General features: G+C 48.0%; 1 pseudogene; it reads left to right on the top strand.

Moving 5' to 3' along the window:
* Positions 1–11,799: 11,799 nt before the first annotated feature.
* Positions 11,800–16,912, top strand: LOC136469499 (uncharacterized; annotated as a pseudogene).
* Positions 16,913–23,104: the final 6,192 nt, after the last annotated feature.

Raw genomic sequence — 23,104 nt, 5'->3', positions numbered from 1 at the left:
GGTCAGGAAGCCAAGGATCTCCCCTCTAGGGGACATGACCAGGGCACAGAACGACTATAAACCTAGGGTTCTCATGGGCTTACCCGCTAGCATCACCGGTGTGGCGATCTTGGCCAACAAGGCCATCATTGTAATAGCCTAGCCCAACAAGGGATCAAGTCTATGAGCACAACTCAAGAGCAAAATGGGATTACACACGAAAGTAATTTCATTTCATTGATTAGGAATGACCTGATTACAATATACAGCGGCAGAGACTGTGATCTAGTGCCGCCTATACAGTGGCAAAGACCGCAGGGTGCACCCGACCTCTAGGTCGAGGCCCTACGACGTGTGTGGCTCAGGTGGAAGGGCCACCCTCGAGGCTCCTCCCCGAGGCCTGAGGTTGGCCCTCCTTCGCCGTCGCTAGGACATTGGGGCAGCGACTGACGTGCCACGATCCCCTCCCCCATTAGAGGGTACAAGGACTCCAGCAACATCGCTAGAGCCCTTACATCTTCTAGGGAAGGGGGACGTGACAGACGCCTCTAGCGTCGCATCATCGCCCATCCTTCGCCGGAGTCATTCCACCCTTGAAGAAGCAATCACCCGATGGATGACACAAAGCTTACTCGGAGGGAAGCATCACACTTCATCGCCACCGCCATTTCCATCAAAGAAGATGGATCTGAGAAGAAGAAGAGAGGGAGGCGGAGGAAGGGATTGAAGATGCCACATCCCCTAGGAGCCTCCCTTTATAGCTAAAGGCGGTGTGCTATGAGCGGCTCTAGGCCCTCCGATCAGCCATCAGCAGCTAGAAAGGACCCTAGGAACTGGCTAGGCATCCCTTCAATCCCTGCAGCATGCCTTATGGTGGTTGCATGATGATGGCCGCACAGTAAAGGCGAAGTCAGGGATGCACTAACAATGAGTCAAGTCCCCGCTCCACTTTCCACCATGCTCACCGCCCACTCCACGCATGCCTCCTCGCAGGACTTGGGGGGATCTGCATACCCTCAGGCCCACCTTCTGCCATCGACGGCCCAGATCCATGTGTGCCAAGCGCCGTGGCTTCTTCTCCACCAGATCTGCTCCACGCAGCCTCGACGTCCCATCTCCCAGACAAGACGGGACAACGCGAGGGTGCACGTCTTAACTCCTCCACCAGACATGATGACCTAGATGCCATCAACCGCCTACACAAGACGTCAGTGGATGGAATGTGCCGAGAAGCCGCTCCTTCTACTGGCAAGGAGGCCCCACAATGTCCTCGGGGGCTGTGTTGGCTCCCCAGACAGAGTAGCCTGACCCCCTGATCGACGAGCGCTCCGGTGGCACATCCTCCAAAAAACCAACCAACCCCTCGAGTTGGGTCAGGAGCAGCTTAGTGGTGGGCCCAACAAGGGCCTATGTCCGAGCCTTAGCGTGCTCCCAGTTCATCGATCTTTGGCTATAGAGGGTTGGCCCTAGAATGCTGGCTTGAGAGGATTGGGACCTATTATCATAGCCCTTAGAAGGGTCTAGAGCTCCAGATGATCAGATGGCCCTAAGGCAGAGCCCAGCGCTCTTGATCACCCAGCCAATGGTAGGCTTTAATTAGAAAGGAGGGTGCCTTGGGGCCTACAGTCGGTGAGTCCTAGACGAGTCCGCTAAGCTCTCACTCAAGTCAAAGACCCATGCAACAAGGACTCATGAAGGGATTAGCACCACCTTTGCTCAGCCTCGACAACCGACCACCATCCATCGCACTAGAGAAGAAGGCCCCAAGCAGGGCACAACACTCTTGCCAGCAGAAGCCATCCCTACCAAGGAGGGTTCGGTCACCAGAAGATCGAATTTAGCCCTCCATCGCCATCATGCCAGGTGAGGTCATGAAGGGCTCCTAGGCTCCTAACGAGATCCTAACTTATAGGTATGTTAAGCCTCGGGTCTAATGGTTCTCGAATGAAGAAGACCCCTCGACCGACCCCTTCAGGATCGCCAGGGGCTCGATGGCTATGACCATCGAGCACGCTCACGTAAACCCTCTGTCAAAGACATTCGACCGAGACTGGCTCAACCGCAGCTTTCACCTAGGGCTCGAGGGCTTCCCCAAGCCTTAGGTTCCTGGTCTACGACACCTCCGGGCCTGGCCCTTGGCTCCTGCCTAGCTAACAATGCCATACAAGGTCTGAGCATAAGAAGACAACCCCTAGTCTACCAATGCCTGGGGGCTCCTTGGCGCCACTCCCTAGGCATGCCCCTGCCAACTGCTCCTCCAATAGGGTCACATCCGGGGTGTGACACAAGAAGACAAAGCTTCCCACGTCCTTTGGGGTCTTAGGGGCTTCTAGGCCCACTTGTCAGCCCCTAGAGCCAACCTCCTTTGCCACCAAGAAGACTCTAGAAGGTCTCACCCAGGGGAAGCTGGTCCAAGCCAACACCGCCTGACATGCAGAGTGTCCCAACAGAGCAGTCGAATGACGCCTAGGCATCTTCAGCTCAAAGACACCTCGACGGTCCATGGCGTGCCGCTACGAAACCCTCCTAGACTCCGGTGCACGTAGACCATAGACTATAACCCCCAAACCGCCATGCCTGACCTATATCATTATATAAGGGATAAGGTTGGACCTAGGAGGGGGAGGTTCCCAATTCGATCACCAGACACTCCATTCCATTCCATCCACCTCCACTCTACACCGAGAGCATGGCAACTCAGGAGAGAGGCACCGAGAGCCCCTCCTCCACCACATCCCATCGTCTCCTTCCTCTCTAAAGAGGGGGAGACTCCATTGGTGGCAAGGCAACCTTAGGATTAGCACCGAGCTAACCTCCTACCAAATCTTCTTCCTTTACACTATATTGTAACCCCCTAGATTTTGAGTGCATTTGAGTATAAGGATCATCAGCTGCTGGACATGGGGACCAAATTGGCCTGAACCAGGATAAACCGTTGCATCTTCTCTACGTGATTCTTGTGTTCCTGAGTCCACCTAGGCCACCGGACACCCCGTACTCTAACACCGACTCGAACAACATGCTTGCCACGGTTTTGACCCCATGACAGAGTCATTAAAATAAACTCTTAGAGCCAATTTCTTGGATCGGCTGTTGACGTTGATCATTGATCCTAATGACACCTTCTTCCCAGATTCTTCTAGAGTAGCATTCACAATCTTCAAACTCCCAATACGCTAGATCAGTAGTTGCCACGCTCACAGAAGTGTCAGCTTAAACAATTTCAATATTATCTCCCTACCATAGGATAAGGCATTAGTGCATTATCGAAGGAATGCAACAATTAGCATGGATATAGTCATGTCCAAAGAGTAGACTATATGTTCCTTTACCATCGATGGTGAAGAAAGTGTTCGGTAGGGTCTTACTCCTGATCATCAATTCAACGTTAAATACCCCATGGTCTTGGATGCGTTACCCTTGAAGTACTTCAACATCATATCAGTTTCTAGCAAATCTCCAGGACCCTTTCCAAGCTTACGAAACTTGGTATAAGGCATCAGATTGACAACAACACCTCCATCGACTAACATCTTAGTCATCGGCTTTTCGTCAATAAACCCTTTCATGTATAAAGCCTTCAAGTGCCGATGCTGAGATGGTTTGTCAAATATAGCTCGTTGGGACTAGAGGGTTAGCTGAGCCACTGCTTCTCCTAAATCTTCTTCATAGGATTCTTCTTGCTCATACTTGGAAGGAGCTCTGAATTCTATAGGTAGGATGAAGACCATATCAATATTAGCCGATGGCTTACCCTTGTCGGTTGTTTGCGTGACACGCCATGTCCGAGGCCTATTGTACTTCTAAGCTTCTAATTTGAACCCTTCTTTTTAGGCTCCTTGTTAGACCTCCTAGACACTATTGGCCCTCTTACCAAACATACTCTTTCTCTTCATCATGACTGGCCCAACTCTGATCATATGCATGCTTGCCTAGCCAATCATGAACTCCTTTATTTTTAATGCGCCGATCTATGTTGTTAGATTGAAAACTCAGATGCTCATGGATGGACCGGTGGTTAGCTTGAGACTGCCTAAATTTTGAATATTGATTACTGCATTCTGAGCAGTTACGTCTCGTAGGCAATTTCAAACCTTCGTTCCAGCGGTGTCGGAATAAAGGAAAATTCTAATGTAACTCTGCTTGTTCTCTTTCATACCTTTCTTCCTCGCAATGACACTCATATTCTTCTTCTTTAAGCCGGCGCTGGAAGTCCTTGTCCTTCTAGCGTTGCCACTTGTTCAATAAGATTCTAGAAGTCACACAAGGACACATAGCACTAGCTCTAGATGTCTCACCTAGCTCATATCAACTATTTCGCTGATCGCGCTGTTTCTTAGTTTCTTCATACTCATTAGCCAATATTTGAACCTTGGGGTCGACTGACCCATCTTTTTTGGCCTTAGCTGACGTCAATACCCTCGTCTTCCATTTAGCTAACTGGAACTCTATCATATGCACCCCTGGGAAAGGATGATTATCTATGTCCATTATCGGTTTCTTAGCTGGCTCAAACTTGATCTTTTATTGCTCGATAGCCTTCTGAATGTGAAAGTAGAAGATTCTACATTCATTGGTCCTGTGGTTGGTAACATTGTGGAACTTGCAGTATTTCTTCCTTTTAAGTTCTTCAGCCAAAGGGATCACATGATTCATAGGCAATCTTAGCTGCTTCTTCTCTAGCAGCAAGTCGAAGATCCTATCGGCTTTATTGACATCAAAGTCATGGGTGTTCTCTATTTTCTTTACCCATGGACAAGATATAGGAGCCTTGCCCCATGTCCATTCAGCGATCATGACTTCTGGTTCATCTCTATCAGATTTTGCATCATAGGGATCAGTCATAGCAGTAGTACCCTTCAAATACTTCTCTTTGTGTAGGGCCCGATGCTGACTCTCAAAGGCAGACACTCTCTGAACTAAATGGGCCAAGCTTTCAAACTCCTAGCCATCAAATTTCTCTCTGATTAATAGAGACATCCCTTGAAGGGCCAATTCAACCAATTGGCCATCAGACAGATTCAACGAGTAGCAACGACTCCTTACTTTTCTAAATCTTTGAATGAACTCAGAGCCTAACTCACTGTTCCTCTACCTCATGCTTGTCAAGTCCGTAATCTTCTTCTCACCTGTCCCACTCTAGAAATATGCATGGAACTTGTTCTCTAGATCGGCCCATCTAGTGATTGAGTTTGGTTCTAGTGACAAAAACCAACTGAAGGCAAGTCTAGACAGGGACAAGGGGAAGAATCTAACTTTATGTGCCTCCTCAATAGATGCTTCTCCAAGCTGAACGCAATAGTGGCTGATATGTTTCATGGTTGTCATCTCATCTACCCCAGTAAATTTGGAGAAATCTGGGACTCTATAGCGTGGTGGGAGTTGCACAATATCATACCAGGCTGGGTATGGGCGCTGGTAAGAGACAACATGTCCTTTAGGCTTCAAACCAAACTAGCTCTGCATTATAGCGGTTATTCTATTGACGAACTCTCCAGCATCCATGCCAGCAACTTCCTGTCTCGGCTGCCCTTGAGCTTGAGCCTGAGAATCTTGTACTTGAGCTTGTTGACTTTGAGCCAGGGGCTGCTGGAGTTGTTGAGCATTATAACTATAATGATTCTGATATCTAGGATGTAGCATGAGGTCGTATGTGCTAGCATCAGAAACTAGATGATACCCTTCTGGATAGTCGATCTGAGCATTGTGAGTCACGTATCCTTGCAACCAACTATTGAAGAAGTTAGGATCAACATTCTTGATGATCCTCTGCATGAATCGAACAATTTTATGGGCCGACTGAGGTGTTTGATAGGAAGTACTTAATTTTCCCTGAGCCAGCCATTGCACAACCTGCTGAGTAGCTGGGGAGGTTGGCTGCTAGACTGAATAAACTTGATTTTGTCAAGTAGGCTACTAATTTGTCTATGTGATAGGGGCACCTGGTGACTACTATGTTGGTGGTTGCCCCTCTATCATCTGAGCTTGCCCCCTTGCCATTGGTAGGGCTTGACCTTGCCCCCCTATTGTTTGTAGGGTTTGATCTTGAGCCTATCCTCCTGGAAGCTGCTATATTGGTGGCTGCTGGAACTGCCCACCATTCGTCTGCTGACTAGAACTAGGTATGTTGCTTCCCACAACCAAAGGATTAAGGCCATTAGAGTATGTTGGCCTAACTTGATCAACTAGCGCTCCAAAGAAGATTTCTTTTAAAACATTACCAATCATGTTGGCCAACACCTTATTGTGGTTTATAAAGGCTTCATGAATAGTCTTGTGGACCAAATGAGCAGTAGTCCTTGCTTCAACATCTTCACTTTGACCATACAGGAGGACGCTTGGCAGGGGAGTCTTCTCGATGACTGAATCGTGCATCCTATTGTGGGACAGCAGGCACTTCTCTCTGAATTCTTCCGCTACCTGCTCAATGAGCGCCTTCTGGTCATCAGGCAGGTCTTCAAGGTTGACCTTGAGGATCGTCTGATTATCCATACCGACGATTGTGGTCCCATCGGGCGTGCCAAGGATGTGTCGACGGTGAAAAGAGATAGGGCCACTAACACACGTAGCAAGCCAAGAGAAATCATGTGGAGTAAATCCCAAGCTCTCTCCGAACTTAAGGTGGAAACCAGACCGGATGGTCGTGACCGAGGGCGTGCTAGTCAATTTGACCCTGTAATTGACTAGGAAAAAATTGATCAGTAATTTAAGGTGGAGCATGCCAGTATTTGTCTAGACAGTTTCAAATATGCGGCTAAGTAGCTGATGAAATAAGGCTATCGACTAGAGAGTCGATATCTAGCATGTTCATGATGTAATGTAAGTAAAATGAGCATATCAACAATTATTATTCACTTAGTTACATGGATCTAACTTAGCTGATGATCATGAAAACATGCGAAAGATGTAAGGATAGGTGTGTAAACATACATGTGAGAGACATACTAGCTTGTAACCATGACAAAAAATAAGTAAAAGCATATAAACAACCAGTACATCCTCAACAAAATAGGTTATCAGCCAAAATAGCTGATTTCAGTGATCTTGTCGTATAGCATACGATCACTCATCCGTTGAATACAAATAAATCTATAAACCACTAGACTCAATCTATTGTACTGTTAACAGGTCGAGTCGTCTAATGCAGCATTGATAGTAGGACCCTAGATCGGAGGCCAGCGGTCGATATATCTACTTATATCGCAAAGGAATCACAAAGGCATGTCATATGCATGGAAGCTCAAGCATCGGCTAAATAGCCGATGGGGACATAGCGGGTGGCTGACGCCATGTTCTTAACAGATAGATCTATTAACCAACAATGTCCGATGAGACACGCTATCAACAGGTCAAGTCAGCTGATGCCGCATTAATAGCGGAGTCATATCGAACACTAGCGATCAATGAATCTATCTCTTAATGGAACACGACTTCAAACACCCGCCATGTATGATCAAGACTGAGATAGATTAGTCATCAAACAGGATCTAACATCAAGAATCAAATTTAATGGTGACGATAACCAGTAGACGATAGATTAAAATAGTAAGATCAATAAATCTCAATCTAGATCGGGCAATTGGTGATATTATGTTAAACAGTAAACTATTTAGCACAATATCAATAACTTTGATTAGTACCAACGTCTACAAGAGATCAGTCATCTATTGCAGCCTTGTAAAGGTTGATACAAATTGATAACTAATCTATACCATGATTTATAAGAGATTAGTCGTCTATTGCAGCCTTACAAATAACAATATAGATTGATAACTAACTTATACCGCGACTAACAAGAGAACAATCGTCTGTTGTAGCCTTGCAAGTAACATTATATGTCTTGAAGGATACTCACAAACAAGCCAGAGGCCAGGTCGTCCGATGCAGCCCTGCTTGCCCAAAGAACTTGTCAAAATTTACTCTACTCCTAGTTCTAAGGGTGACGTGAGCAAAAAAGTAAAGATACTTGTTTGGTTGATCGATGAGAGATGTCTATTACAATAGCCGGGGTCTAATATTTATACCCAAGGCTAGACTGCGAGTCCTAGTCGAACAAGACCGGTTACAAACTTGGAAAAGAAGAAAAAACTTCCTAATTTAAGATAACTTGGACTCCAATCTTTCTCTTCTATGGAACCCGGCGCGTCTTCTTGCTTCATGTCTTGTTAACTCTGCCGATAGGGCCCATTCCCTTGAAATGATGATGTCATCTTATTAGTCACTCTTGCTGGCAATTTGGTTAGCCGATTTGGTTGAATATTTTAGCTTTCCTCGATAATTTTTGTCCTCGGGGTCCCTTTTCCCTTGAACCAAATTTTGGTGTTAACAGTATGGATGTTGCAAAAGTAGGTTAGGATGTTGCATATGTTGCAAGTGTTTCAGACGTATGTTGCTAGCATTCTGTTCCCAGTGTTTTATCTGTTTTTTCAGACGTATATTGCAAGTGTGTTTATTTGAATATTGCATATGTTTCACACATATGTTGCAAGTGTTTTATCTGGATGTTGTGTATGTTTTACAAAGTTTTCAAGTGTTTTTGAGGTATTTCTGCAAGTGTTTAAGACTCATGTTTCAAGTGTTTCATCTGTCTTCAGACATATGTTGCAAGTATTGTATCTAGATGTTTCAAAATTAGATAGGGTGTTGCACCTCCCTCCTCGCCTTATGCTGCCTCGTCTCGGTGTCTCCTCCCTCCTCCGGGTGTCGGCCGGGCATTCGAACCAGAGGCGCAGGTGGCGTTCGGGGCTGGTGACATTCGGGGCATTCGGAGCGGCGCGACCCCCACATGGGGAGCACGAAACGGAGTGTAGGCGCGGGCGTCACTACTGCCATTATTTTTACTAACACTACTATGTTTTTTTTAAATGAAACACCACTAGTAACAATAAGTCATCTGGGCCGCCGGATACCATCCCAACGCGTGCCCTGATAAACAACAAATTTTTATTACACTTCCTGACTTCCATAGTTCCATGTTGCGTGATCCCTTTCCATTTCCGCCACCTGGGCCGAAGGATGAAAACGGTCGAACTTGGTCGAAAAACTCTTCAACCGTTTTCTACTTTTACATTTGAAATACGAAAGCGAAAGCGAAAGCGGACACGAAAACGAACACGAACTTACAGAATATCTAGAATTTCGGAAACGAACCAATTCGAGCGGAATTATGTCGAACACGGTCGGTATACGAAAATTCAATACGAAATACCGACCCACAGTGCATAGCATTAAACAAGTGCACGACCAAATACATAACAAGTTCACAACTAACATGTGCATGATCTAAACATCGATTAAACAGTTTATAACTCTATGAAAAATGGATGTACGACAAAAATGTGTAGAAATGTGAAAATGAAGTGTAAAAATGTGAGCTTCTCGGGTGCTCTCAAGCAACACAAATACTGAGACTTGATTGGGCTAAACATGTAGGGCCCGCTAGCAAATAAAAGATCGACACTGCCTAAAAGATCCATCAGAGCCCAGCCATCCAGCACCATCCCCTCGGTGCTTCCACTTTCTCTGCCGACTCTACTTCTGCCTCGCGTTCGCACACGCTGACCTTCCTCGGACCGACCTCCGCACGGATCGAGTTTCCTCCATCGAGATCAGGTCGTAGGCGACTTCTCCCCCAGCGGCAAACATGGACGCCGGGGTGCGGGCGCGGTTGAGCTCTGCCGGGGCGTGAGCGGGCACCGCCACCGCGGCTGCCGAGGCTACTCGCGATTGCCGGAGCGCCAGTTGGCACGGCTGCCAGGTCACGGGGCCGGATGCGGGGGCACGCGTGAGCATGGCTGCTGGGCTTCGGGCGGGACGGGGGCGAAGGCGAGACCGTGGCGACCAGGGCTCGGCTAGAGGGGGGCAGAGGCACCGACGAGGCTGTCAGCAAGGGCGGGGCGGAGGCGTGGGTGAGGCCACCGGCGAGCTCGCGGCCGCCAGGGCTCGGCTCGTGGCGGGGCCGCTGCCGTCGAGCCAGGCGCTGGCACCGTAGCAGCCGCGAGGGCGCGACTGGCCGAGCAAATGTGCCACGGGGCGCGGGGCACTGGTAGGGCGCCGCCGCCTGGGCATGAGCCACCAGGATAGCGCCGCCGCAGGGGCTCCAGACGCAAGGTCGCAGTCGAAGCCGACGAGGGAAGGAAGAGAGTTGCTGGACCAAATTCGGTTCGAACCGAATTTAGAATACGGAAGACTCTGAATAAAATGTAGAAAAGTAGAAATCGGTCGAACAAAGCCTAAACCGAATTCGATCCGATTTCGAATTTAGTATTCCGTATTTCGAATTCGAATTTAGTATTCCGTATTTTGTCCGAAAATACGAATTCGCTCGGGACAAATGTAGAAAACGATGCGATTCGGTTCGAGATATTTCCTTTCCGTTTTCATCCTTACCTGCGGCCAGCTTGCCTGCCTCGAGCCTCCTCTGCTCTGATCAGGTCAGGCTCCCCAGTCCCCAACCCGTTCCTCAATCTACAATCTCATGTCGTGAAGCATTGCTCGGCTGCTCGCTCAGAGTTTCTGACTTTCTTGGCCTCCCAAGCCACGCGTGTTGCAGGCTTGCATTGCGAGCTAGATTAGAGCAGCTTAATTCTTGTTTTGCTGCATTGGGACATAGATCCAGAGTTCTTGTTGGAGCCGTAGGAATCATAAATCTCCTTAATGTTCTGCTATGTAGCTTTTCCGATTAAAGGCTCAGATAAGGAAGCATTGCGTGTGATTGTGATCTTGCTGTGAACTCTTAGAATGTTTAATTCTTTCTCCTACGTTTGAATTAATGTCTAGTTTCATGCTGAGATTCACGTAGCTGTATTACTGATCCATTCATGTGCTACTCTATACTTCTATAATCTTGGTCAATTTGGTGAGATTTGGTCAGAGATATCCTTTGACTTTTTGCACTTATATATTTGTCTCATGGGTGCTAGGGAAAATCATCACATTAAGTATATTTTGATCCTGTGCTTACACCTACTGATCCAAAATATATACCGCAACAATCCAAGCACCAATGTGCATTCCAAATCATGGAGCAGCTTTATTTCTTGATTCCTGATTAATTCTACTGCTAAATCAAGGTTTCCCATAGCTGAGGTTTTGCATAAAGACTTAAAGTACATATTCTTAATACGTATTGAAATTATCAATATTTTTTGTAATTCTGAAGAACAAAAACCATACTGTCATTTAGGACCAGTAATCACAACTTAGATCTCTCGTAGTTTAACTGGCAACTTCAGTACTTCGTGCCTGATCAGTCCTGACATGTTTTGCTTATGTTGGTGGCAACTAGAAAACTCAAACTGGTATAATTCAGCTTTTCATATTTACAAACAAAAAAAAAATCATGAATTGTCTAATAATGCTCTTCACTGTTATTGCAAGAACACAGAAAGTGGGATCAGAGTCTCAAAGAACAAGTGTAGTGGATATTCCAAGTTTCCAACATGGCTGCCAGTGACCGATTCTACAGGCGTCAGTCAGATAGCAGTAGGATCAGCTCCTTCAGTTAGTTAGTTGTAAGTCAAACTGCTAGTGCTTGCGCCCTATTATCCAGCTGACCCTGGCTTGTAGGCTGGCTTGCAGGAAGTAGTTAGCATCGCTTGGCTAGCAGTGACCAGATCATGTATATGTACCTGTACACTGTCAATGAATGAACTCGAGCATTCTCCTCTCTTACATGGTATCTTCAGTCTAGTCTTGATCCAAATCTCCACCTTCTGCTGCTCCTGGCCATGGCAGTGTCCTCCCGGCTCCAACTCTTCCGCCGGCACCAATCCCTTCGCTGTGGCCAACGACCCTGCTCCTCCCTCAACCTCCACCCTCATGCTGCTCAACATCCGCAGCCACATTCCCGTCACCCTCTCCTCCGACAACAGCAACTTCCGGCAGTGGCGTTCCTTCCTCAAGCTCACGTTCAAGAAATTTGGCCTCGTCAACCACATCGACGGCACGGTTGACGCCACCGCCATGAACAACGATTTGGAGTGGCTCCAGGTCGACGCCAGCATCGTCTCCTGGCTCTACTCCACCGTGTCCAAGGAGATCTGGAACGACGTCAACATGCCGGGCTCCACCGCCTACTCCGTGTGGACGGCAATCACAGGGCAATTCCTCGACAACAGTCTCCAACGCGCCGTCTATGCTCAGCAGGAGTTCCACAGCCTGTTTCAGGGCGACATGAACATCAACGAGTATTGTGGCCATCTCAAACGCCTCACCGACACTCTTTACGACTGCGGCGCCGCCGTCTCTGACCCGGCACTCGTCATCAACACCTTGTGTCGACAGAATATCGTCGACAGTCCTCCGAGGGGTATCCCACGAAGATAGATTGATCGGCAAAGAAGCGTGAGATCAAGAACAAGAAGGCAACAGAGACACACGAGTTAGACAGGTTCAGGCCGTCAGTATGACGTAATACCCTACTCCTGTGGTCTGTTGGTTTGTATTAGCTATCGTATGATATCGCGTGTATGTAGATGTATGTATCATGTCAGCTAGGGGACCCCTACCTCTCCTTATATAGTCTGGAGGGGTAGGGTTACAAGGAAAGTATCATATTTGGTACTATACAATATCTTGTGGTGCACGCCGAGCAGCGCTGTGCACGCCTTGATCTTGTGAGCTGGGCCACCTCTGATGGTGCGGCCCATGTCTTGTCTTGTGAATACCGGGGGCCATACCCCCACAGCTAGTCCCCGAGCCTGACAGTAGGTGATGTAGTCACGTGGTGCCAGGGTCAAAAATAGAAGAACAGCTGAGCAGGCAGCCAGTCCCCAGGCGTAGCCTCGAGATGAGAAAAGCGCACATTCACCGTAAGGTGAAGTGTGCCCACTTAGTCCCCGAGCCTGCTGGAAGATGAAGAATGAATCTTATAGCAGGGTCAAAGAAAAGAAGTCTGAAAGCTTTGCCGATGTGATCCGACATGTGCGTATCAAGACCCCAGATGTGCTGCCCAAGATCAGCACCCTGATCCGAATAGCATGGAGCAGCTTGATAGCACACCAATGGGGCATAGCAACATCCGACCATCAAGGGAGTCCCCAGCATAGCTGGCGACATCCGAGCACCGAGGAGTCCCCGGACGTCCGAGCACCGAGGAGTCCCTGGATGTCCGAGCACCGAGGAGTCCTCGGCGTAGCTAGCGATGTCCGAGCATCGAGGTGTTCCCGGCGTGGCTGACGATTTCACCGAGGAGTCCCTGGCATAGCTTGCGATGTCCGAGCACCGAGGAGTCGCTGGCGGCATTCGAGCACCGAGGAGTCCCCGGCGTCGCTGCCAATGTCCGAGCACCGAGGAGTCCCCGGCGTAGGTGGCGATGTCCGAGCACCGAGGAGTTCCCGGCGTAGCTGGCGATGTCCGAGCACCAAGGAGTCCTCGGCGCCACTGGTGACGTCCGAGCACCGAGGAGTCCCCGGCGTAGCTAGCGATGTCCGCAAGGTGAAGTGGGGTGAAGTATGCCCACTTAGTCCTCTAGCACGAAGAATCTGAGGGCCGAGGAGTAACTGACGTAGCTGGCGATGATGCACGAGCGACGAACAGTCTGGTCAACTGGTCGGCGACAAAGTGAACATTGAGTAGAAGCGATCGGCGAACAGTCTGACCAACTGGTCGGCGACGAAGTCTATGGACCTAGCGTTCCGACCAGTTGATCGGTGGTGAAGTCCAAGCACCAGGTGATCTGATCACCTGGACGATGATCCTACGACACAAATATGTAGAATGGGTAGTACATGATGTAAAAATATATGAACTCTAGAGAAAAATCAACAATGGCGATGAAATAGCGTAAGTAGCTCGGCAAATAGTTGGTGTGAAGATGTATTTAATATAAACCGCCTGAACAGTTAGTGTATAGCTGAGTCTCTAGCCCTAGCTAGCCTGTTAACCATAACATGGAGCGCGGAGCCCATGCACGTGTAGGAGGAACAAGCGTCGCTAAGGAGCCGCTACCGACCACCCATAACGCAGAGGGTAGACGCTCGTGCACGTGTAGGGAGGAGACAGAGACAAGGCCGTCTCTAGAGGTGTTCGAGCATCAACAGGACTGTTTGGGCGTTCGGAAAATCGTTTAGAGAGCAAACATGGAGAAAATAGCTCGGAGAAACATTATGGCGATTAACGAAGATTGGAGAATCTTTAGAAAAATATTAAAGCATGACTTAGCTTTAGACATAACGTCTGGTCGGCGGCGTATGACGCTATCTGGCCGGTGAGAGGATGGATGTCTCCAACCTGGTCGGCGAATCTACCCCTTAGGGCATCTTGGTAAGCGGCAGCGATGTTGGTGAACCCAAATGGTAGGGCCGTAGCCCCTAGAGTTTTTCGAGCAGCCTTCGATAGATCTGGATCAAAGGGTGGTTGGCGCTGAACCAGAATGTCCAGAGCCGATTCGGTGATGGAGAGGCAATAGGCGAGCTTCAGAACAACCTAATCGATCGATGCGATCAGATCATTGTTGTTGATCTGCCTCCTCTGGTAGCGAGGAAGCAGGCGGCGAGTTGTTGATGAAGGCGACCTCAGAGGTGGTTCCGAGATCAGATCTGTAGTCACAGGTGTGGGGGTGATCGGCGTAGAATCGATCTGCACCAGCTCGAGGAGCTCTCTGGCTCCATCAGCATTGACGATACACGAGATCGATCCGACCATGAAGATCTGGCCAGGCTATGGGAGGAATGAAGAGCCTACGGAAAAAGCCATCTTGTTCGACTAGGAAACAACACGCAAGCCCCTACCTAGCGTGCCAACTGTTGACAAAATATCGTCGGTAGTCCTCCGAGGGGTATCCCATGAAGGTAGATTGATCGATAGAGAAGCGTGAGATCAAGAACAAGAAGGCAACAGAGACACACGAGTTAGACAAGTTTAGGCCATCAGTATGACGTAATACCCTACTCCTATGGTCTGTTGGTTTGTATTAGCTATCGTATGATATCACGTGTATGTAGATGTATATATCTTGTCTGCTAGGGGACCCCTACCTCTCCTTATATAGTCTGGAGGGGTAGGGTTACAAGGAAAGTATCCTATTTGGTACTATACAATATCTTGCGGTGCACGCGTTGATCTTGTGGGCTGGGCCACCTCTGATGGTGTGGCCCATGTCTTGTCTTGTGGATACCGAGGGCTATACCCCCACACCTTGCGTGGCTTGAACAACAAGTCCAACCAAGCCATTGCTATTTTGTCCACCATGTCACTACCGCCCACCTTCCTCTACACCAAATCCTATTTGCTACAGGAGGAACATCTCATCCGGCACTCTCTCTAGATGGAGGCACAGATGGCGCTCCTTGCGGCTGCCACCACATCCACTGTGACTAGGCCTATCGCGCCGTCCCCACCTCCACCTCAGGCACACAACACCATTGCCAATGATCGTAGCAAGAAGCGCAAGGCTTCTAATGGTCGCAATCACTAGAACAACTCTAGTGGCCAGAGCGCACCAGTCGGTGGCCACCCTGCGCCACACGCTGACGCGCCGCTGCCACCATGGGCCACGGCCTACAACCCATGGCAAGGCGTTGTTCAGGCAAGGCCCATGAACGCCTGGCTGCCCAGTGTCCTCGGATCACAACCCGGCGTCAACCCTATGCAAACCATGGCGGCACTCTTGACCCCGCCGCCTCCTCACGATCCTGCCCTCTGCACCAGCACCCAGGGTCCCTACCGGCCGGCCTCTACTCTGCACTCAATGGCATGTCCATCAACAACCCCGACGGCAGCGGTGGCAACTAGTTCCTCGACACGGGAGCCACGACACATGTGGTGTCCAATTCCAGTATTCTTAGTTCAGCTCCCAAGCCTACTCACTACTACAGATTGACTTATCACTATCGACACTTTTCACTATCATAGCGATAAAAGTGTTAGTGTGATACTTCCACCGTCAGTTGGACCGATAGGGAGGCCTCCTAAGGAATGAAACCAATAGTGAAACCATCAATGCGGTGATGGTAGTGGGGTTGAATTCCACCGTCATTTGGAACACCGAGCTGACTAGGATAGGCGTTATGGCTGCCGACTCTACATGACCATTTGGTGTACCGGCAGTAGTAAATTTAGCGTATGTTATTTCCCCATTTCCCAACTACCAACAACATAGTTGCATCACCATTACTTTCCTATGGAGTATGCCTCGTCTTCCCTGATGCTTATATTAACTGCCCCTGTCTGCTTCTCCATCTTCAAGGTTGGCCTATTTAAGCCAGGGTTGGATGCGCTTCATGGCAATCCACACACTCCTTCCTTCTTAGATACAGACAAAGCTCTTGAGCCAACCATCTATATTTTTTTCATCGCCATGGCACTCCTTCTCCAACTCCTCCTGCGGCAGCAGCCGTGTTGGGAGAAGGCCTTTAAGATTGGGTACTACCGGCATCAAAGCACAGCGGGGGCTGCTCGATCTAGGTGCTAGTAGAAGTTTTGTGATTAAGGGGGTTCGCTTAGAGACCGGCTGTAAGGATCTTTGCAGCCTTCTCTCAATCTACCCATATAGTAGTTAGCTCTTCACTGTTCAGTGATGACTACCGAAGATTAGCAATTGACGTCTACAACTGATGCTCTAAATGGGCTTAAAGTGATTTGATCTTCACCTCTTCTTCAATACTCATGTAAGAAAAATAAGCGCTCCAGGGTTGTTGATGGTGCAGAAGCTGATTCTAGTTCCAAAAATTCAAGTTCTATACAAACAGAAGCAGAATGTCCTCCAAAGAAGTTACATGCTTCCAAAGCGCAAGTTGAGGTAAATATAAAACTATTGTTTGTAATTTACTATATATTTTAGATTGTGTTTTTATTTTTGGTATGTTTCATAATTTCATATACTTTAGTTATTATTTATGGTCACTATGATAGACCTCATTTTTGCTACCTAGGTTTCACCACTGCTTATTTATAACTATGTCTCTCTCTTTGTAAACTTTTGCAGCTGTGATCAACCAAAATGAAAAGGAGGACCCCCTCGAAGGGACAAGAAACTCAAAGGAAAGGCCATAGTGGTTGAAAAGAGCAAGAAGTCCCAATTGTCAAGGACAACAAGAACGACACTAAGAACAGCACAAGTGGCCAAACATCGTGAGCATGAGGGAGATAGAGGCATTGAGTTTTTTTATTTGCAGGCAGAGGTAGAGAATGAGCAGTACCCCATGGTGACTCCAACCGATGGCATACGACACTCTAGTCGTCGTCGGGCTATTCATATGAATATGAAAGTCATTGGTCCTGAAGGAACTTCCTTGGTTCAGGAGACAGAGAGGCAAAGGCCTAAAGAGTTCCTTGCATCACTTTATTATTGTGTCATGTTCATCTTTTTAGTTGTAGCGTTTTCTTGTCCTCATGATATTAATTGTGTTTATTAGTGGAGATCACTTAACTTGTATTAAGAAATTGGAAACATGACATGTGCGCAATTAGATCAGTGGTACTTGGATGCCCTATGGCTGGCGCTCCACCGTATCCGCCATGTTGGTGACCATACGCCTTCTATGTTTCTTATATTGATATTAATTGTGTTTATTAGTGGAGATGACTTAACTTGTATTAAGAAATTGGAAACATGTGCAAGGGAATCTGAACCGCATCATATTAGAAAGAAGGCAACTTTAATGAGTTTAGAAACGAATAATCATACTTGGCGTATCATTGCATTAAGGAGAATGAAGAGTTTATCATACAAAAAAAGTTTATCATACAAATCCCCGTCATCCAGATATAGTACATATCAACATTGATCTGCATAGAATCTACCACATTGATATGAAGAACCTATCACACTCATAGCAGATCCTACACTCCTCGCTGCAGAACATAGCTCACTCCTCCTAACCTTCCCATCTTGTGCGGATGCTGTAGCCTCCGCCTTCGCACTAATCTCCATCCTGGTGATGCACCGGCATTGCCAGAGGAGGTAGAGGACTAGACTGACCCGACACCAGCCACCCAGTAAAGTCCTCCAACTTGAACATCGCATGTTGGAGGTGCCATGTACATATCTCATTCTTCCATGTCACATTTGCCGCAGGGCCTGCTTCATCACCTTCGACCTTCCTCAACCACCGCCGAACAATGTTGTCGTTGCCAGCACCGCTATTGGACCTGTGGAGCACAAGGGAGAGAACAAATGTAGCAACATCATGGCCTGCTACGGTGGAGCGCTCAAGCATGTTGAGCCGTGGCATGAGCGTAGTGCGGTCTTCCACGAAGACGGTGCGCATCCTAGAGTAGAAGCAGGCCTCCGGGTTGCCAACGCTAGAAAGCATGGCGATGAGCATCTACGAACAGGTTGCCCATAGGCTACCAAGATCTTCCATGGGATCCGCTGTAGCCATAGTGATGCGGCTATCAATCTCAATAGCCATATCCTTCAGGAGCTTCTCCATGGAACGAGGACACACGCGGTGGCTGCAAAAGATGGATCCTCGGGTCAAGGAGCGACGTCATGGTAGAACGGAACACCGGGGACCAGGATCGGAGTAGAGCAAGGTGAGTTCCAAAAAACCCTCTTAGGATTTTATGATCGCTCCATTCTTGAAGGTTCCGCGGCATGGGGATGTCGAACATCTCGGGGAAGTCAATCGTCATCCTCCGTGTGAATCACGTAAACCGTGTATGAAAATACAAAAAAAATTCAGAATGAAACAATCTTTTATCGTACTATCTACAATTACTAGTTAGAGGCACCAACGATGTAAATCGTGTGAACCGCGTAAACCATGTATGTAAACCGTGTGAACCCTCTAATTTTGCGTGTAAATTACCCACCTCTTCCATTACAAAAGATAATTCAAAGCAGTCGATAAGAATAAAATAGTCTAGCTGTTCATCACTTCGTCTCCCCTAAGATCGTGGTTAGCGCTAGAGAGGCCGAGCCGTGTGGTTGAGTCAATTTTCTCCATCCAACTTCCAACACCGTTCCATCACCATTACTTCCGCTGAGAGAAGCGTGCTCCACTAAGATCGTGCGAGACATGGCCTCACCTTAACTCCTGCTCTCGCTCAGTGCAATTGAAGGGAACTCCAATAGGCGCCTATCATGCCCATCCTTCTATAAAAGCAGAGGCTAAGGCAAGGAAGCAAGTACATGATTCCTTTTCGCTCAAACTTCTATCTTCTTCGTCCGATGCTCAGCCTCGACACCCTATCTTTCATATCTCATCTAATGGCGGATTGAGCAACGAAGCGCCCAATGGAAAGGTCATCGGAGGTTGTCCTTGCTCGTCCCTGCTTTTGTGTGATGTTGCGACGAGATGGGGAGGGTAGCTCAGCGGCGCCGCCACCGGAGAGCCAATCCCCGCTTCTGGCTATCTCCAATGACAACGATAGGGGGTGGATGATGTCCTCACATCGGTGGAGCAACTAGACGTGGCCACCTCCGCCCTTCGCGAGGAGAGCCATGAGGCGGACCGGCTGCACCTCTCTGTTGCCGCCACAAAGCGGGAAACAACCACGGTGGAGCTTGCCACCGCCGAGGCCTAGGCGTGCCTCGCTAGTAAGGCATTCGGCTTGATATGATCTTGCTCTTTCACTATGTGTGACATCGTGTCTTCAATTATAGCATTTTCTTGTCTGCTTTTTAGCCGTCCAGGAGCAACCGATCACCACGTAGGGCGACACAGCGGAGGCGATCCGCCTTCGCTAGGTAGCCAAGGACAATGCCTGTGTCTCCTCCTGGATGGTGGCCAAGAGCAACAGGTGCTAGCAGGACCTCCACGTGGCAGTAGGCAACACCATCCGCGTGCTTTCGCCTCCTGCGCCTATGGGGACGACCCTGGTGGACCACCTCCACACCGTGCCACCATGGGTCATGGAGGTGGCCACATACTACATTTGCCTAGGGGCCACTTCAGCCATGGCCCCCACCCAGCTTCGGCTGGGTGAGGACCTGACTGTGGTGGAGCCGGGGTTCCCGGGAGAGACGAGCTATCGATAGTGCCAGAACCTGATCGGTGAGTTCTCCGCCATGGGCGATGGCGTCCTGGCCACGGTGAATGTTGAGGGCATCGTTCGTAACACTCCTCATGAGTAGTTCAATTGTAACATGCCTCTGCATTCTGAATAAAAATGTTCATACTATTAGTAGTTATTACTTTGAGTTCATCTTTGTTGGCTGTGACTTAAACGTTCCATTTGCGCACCTTAGAGTTCATAGACCATTTGACATGTCTGTCATTAGTAGGTGCTAACATCTCCCAATCATCATCACCGGTAGCCTTCACCGCTGCTTTCGTCAATTTCCAAGCTCACGTGTGAGTCCTACGCGTCACTCCCACGCATATTTACAAAGTTTTTCAGAAATTTGCATTCCCACGTCTGATATCATTGCTTACAAAGAATGCTCCCCACCATATCTTTCTCCTTAGTGCTATTGTTCCTCATCACTGCCCCTGCTCCCTAGTGCCAAACTGTGCGATAGCCCCTACTCAGTGGCGTGCAAGCCGCCAATCACCGTCGACAAGCTAGTGCTTCACGCCGATACGCCTCACCAGCAAGTAGACATCACATATCCACCGATGACCAGGGTGGTAGTCATCACCGCCGTCGCCGCTCGAGCTCAATGCCATAACATCCAAAGGCAATGATAATGCTTTAGCACTTCCCTTATGCATTGTTCTTGGATTTTTATTCCCTTCTTCACTCATCTGAGTATGAATGAAGTTTCCATCTGATTATTAATGAGCTCACGAACACATCTCCGCAATCGCTCCTTCTCTGATTTAGGCCACAGCGCCATCGCTTCCATCGTCATCCCCGCTCCACCAGATCCTCGTCAAGATGGAGGAGGAGGCCCCCAACAAGAAGAACAAAGTGCCCATCCTCTCAGACCATGTCTTGGTCCTCATCCTCAGCCGCCTCATCGCTCGCTCCTTGTGTAGCTGCAAGTCTATCTGTCGCTCTTGGAATAGCCTCATCTCAGGATCCGAGTATCGTAAGCAGCTGCCCTAGATTCTCGCCGGATTATTCTACCACAGCTAGAAATGCAAATGCAACTTCACCAGCATCAACGGTGAATACCCCTCCTTGTCCTTCTTGACCTTCCCCATTCAGGATGTCATGATCTCAGATTGCTCCCAGGGCCTCATCCTCTTCTGGTACTCTAGGTTTCGCTATTTTGTCTGCAATCCGGTGACTAAGAAATGGTTACTACTATCGAGTAGCGACCATTCTTGTGGTTCAGCTCGCTTGAGGTTTGATCCGACAGTGTTCTCGCACTTCCATGTGTTTGAATATGGGATCAACGATGATGACTCCTTAGGTGTAAACATCTACTCATTTAAAACTGGAGCATGGATCTTTAAAGAATTTGAATGGGGCGAGGGTATTGTAGTATCCACACATGGGAAATGTGTGTTTGTTAATGGTTTTATGCACATGCTGGAGTTCACCCAGATAGTTGCTATTGATATGGAGGGAAAGACATGGAGAAAAATTTGTAGGCCAACTGGTGATGCAATCTCCATCTATGAAGCTTAGGGTCAGTTGTGTTTATGTACTGCTGATACTTTGAAGAGGTATGAGCCTTCAATCTGGATCCTTAAAGACTGTGGTACTAGTAAATGGACATTGAAGTATAAGGTGACCACACTAGAGCTAATTGGAAAGAAGAATATTGAAATTGGTACCGAGGTTTGTGATGCGGTCTACTGAGTGATTGCAGTTCACCTAGAATGAAATTTGATTTTCCTTTTTGAGGAGGATAAATCACTGCTTGCATATGACATAAACCGCAGTAAAGTTCATGCCCTCCCTACCCGGGTCATTGGCTATCCTATAAGTACCTAGAAACTATTATGTATGAGCAGCGGACCTCACTATCTTCCTTATGTTTCTTTGTTCATGGAGTCATTAGCAGAGCAGTAAAGGTGCATAAGCTGTATTTTATTGTAATTACGTCATACCTTTGTTCAGGTAGGTAATTGTTTTGATTCTATATATAGGCCAATTTGGGCTTCGTAACTAAAGGAATGGTGTGTTGAATATTATTAATTTTGCTACTTTGTGGAGGTGGAGTCTGAGTGTTTTTTAACAATTTTCCTGCATTGGCTAGGAGGACGAAGAGGGGTTCCATGGTACATTGCCTACCAATTCGAAGGATACACTAATTATATTTATTTTTGTCTAGCAAGCAGGAGTGCCACACAGGAGGAGCACAACTAAGTCATTTCATTATGTAAGCCTATAGAGATCAGTACCTTTAGTTTGTAATCTATGTACCGCTTGTGTTAGGACATCAGTTGAGGAAGATATTATGGTAAGCGTCTATTGTTATTGTAAGAACCTGGTTTATGGATGCAATGATTATATCTGTATGCTTTGTGTTCAGTAAGCTATTAAGGGTCGTTTAATGTTTTGTTATCACCACCGCCATTGGTGGTGCACACGTTCAACATCGTCGCTATACGTATTATGCGGCAGGGCTGAAAGTGTATCACCGCCAAATCATTTAGTAACCTGACACCAACTAAACGATCATCAAAGGCGGATCATGGTGCAAGGCGACGATGACCATGACCTTTGTACTAGCGGATCATACGCTGAAGCGACGGTGGTGCTAACCTCTACACAGGCGTCTCGGCCGTCGAACCGACAGCGAACCCGCACCGCTGACAATCGAGTTGAACTACAAGGTGACGGTGTTGGTGGCCACTACACATGCGGTTGATGTGCCCACACGACGATTTTGATATCCTCAACACAGTTGGAGCATTTACCAATGCGACGGTGTTAGTGTACATCTATAGCCGGGTCGTGCTCCAATGCGACTGAAGCAAGGACCTAATCATGGACGGATCATAAGCCAATCGGCGGTGTTAGTGTACATCGCAGTCGGTCCCAGATAGCGATGGTGAAGGCTAAGACCATCACTGTCGACAGCTTACTGCCAAGGCCGAAATTGGACTGCGATATGGGTTACGATGCGGCTGTGAAAGGTACGAGTGTAGTAGTGACTGTTCATTGTCACATTATTGTCGGCAATGGCTAGTTTCTCCGTGTGCACTGCACTGGCACTACCTCCATCCCTACCTCTTCTTCTCACTTGCAACTTCACAATGTTTTAATTGCTCCTCAGCGTGTTAAAAATCTTATTTTAGTGCGTGCTCTAACCCGTGACAATTCTGTTTCTGTTGAA

Source organism: Miscanthus floridulus, chromosome 8 (genome assembly GCF_019320115.1).
Source record: "Miscanthus floridulus cultivar M001 chromosome 8, ASM1932011v1, whole genome shotgun sequence".
Classification (NCBI taxonomy): Eukaryota; Viridiplantae; Streptophyta; class Magnoliopsida; order Poales; family Poaceae; genus Miscanthus; species Miscanthus floridulus.
Note: the sequence above shows the minus strand (reverse complement) of the source record. Positions and strands in the feature narration are given on the sequence as shown.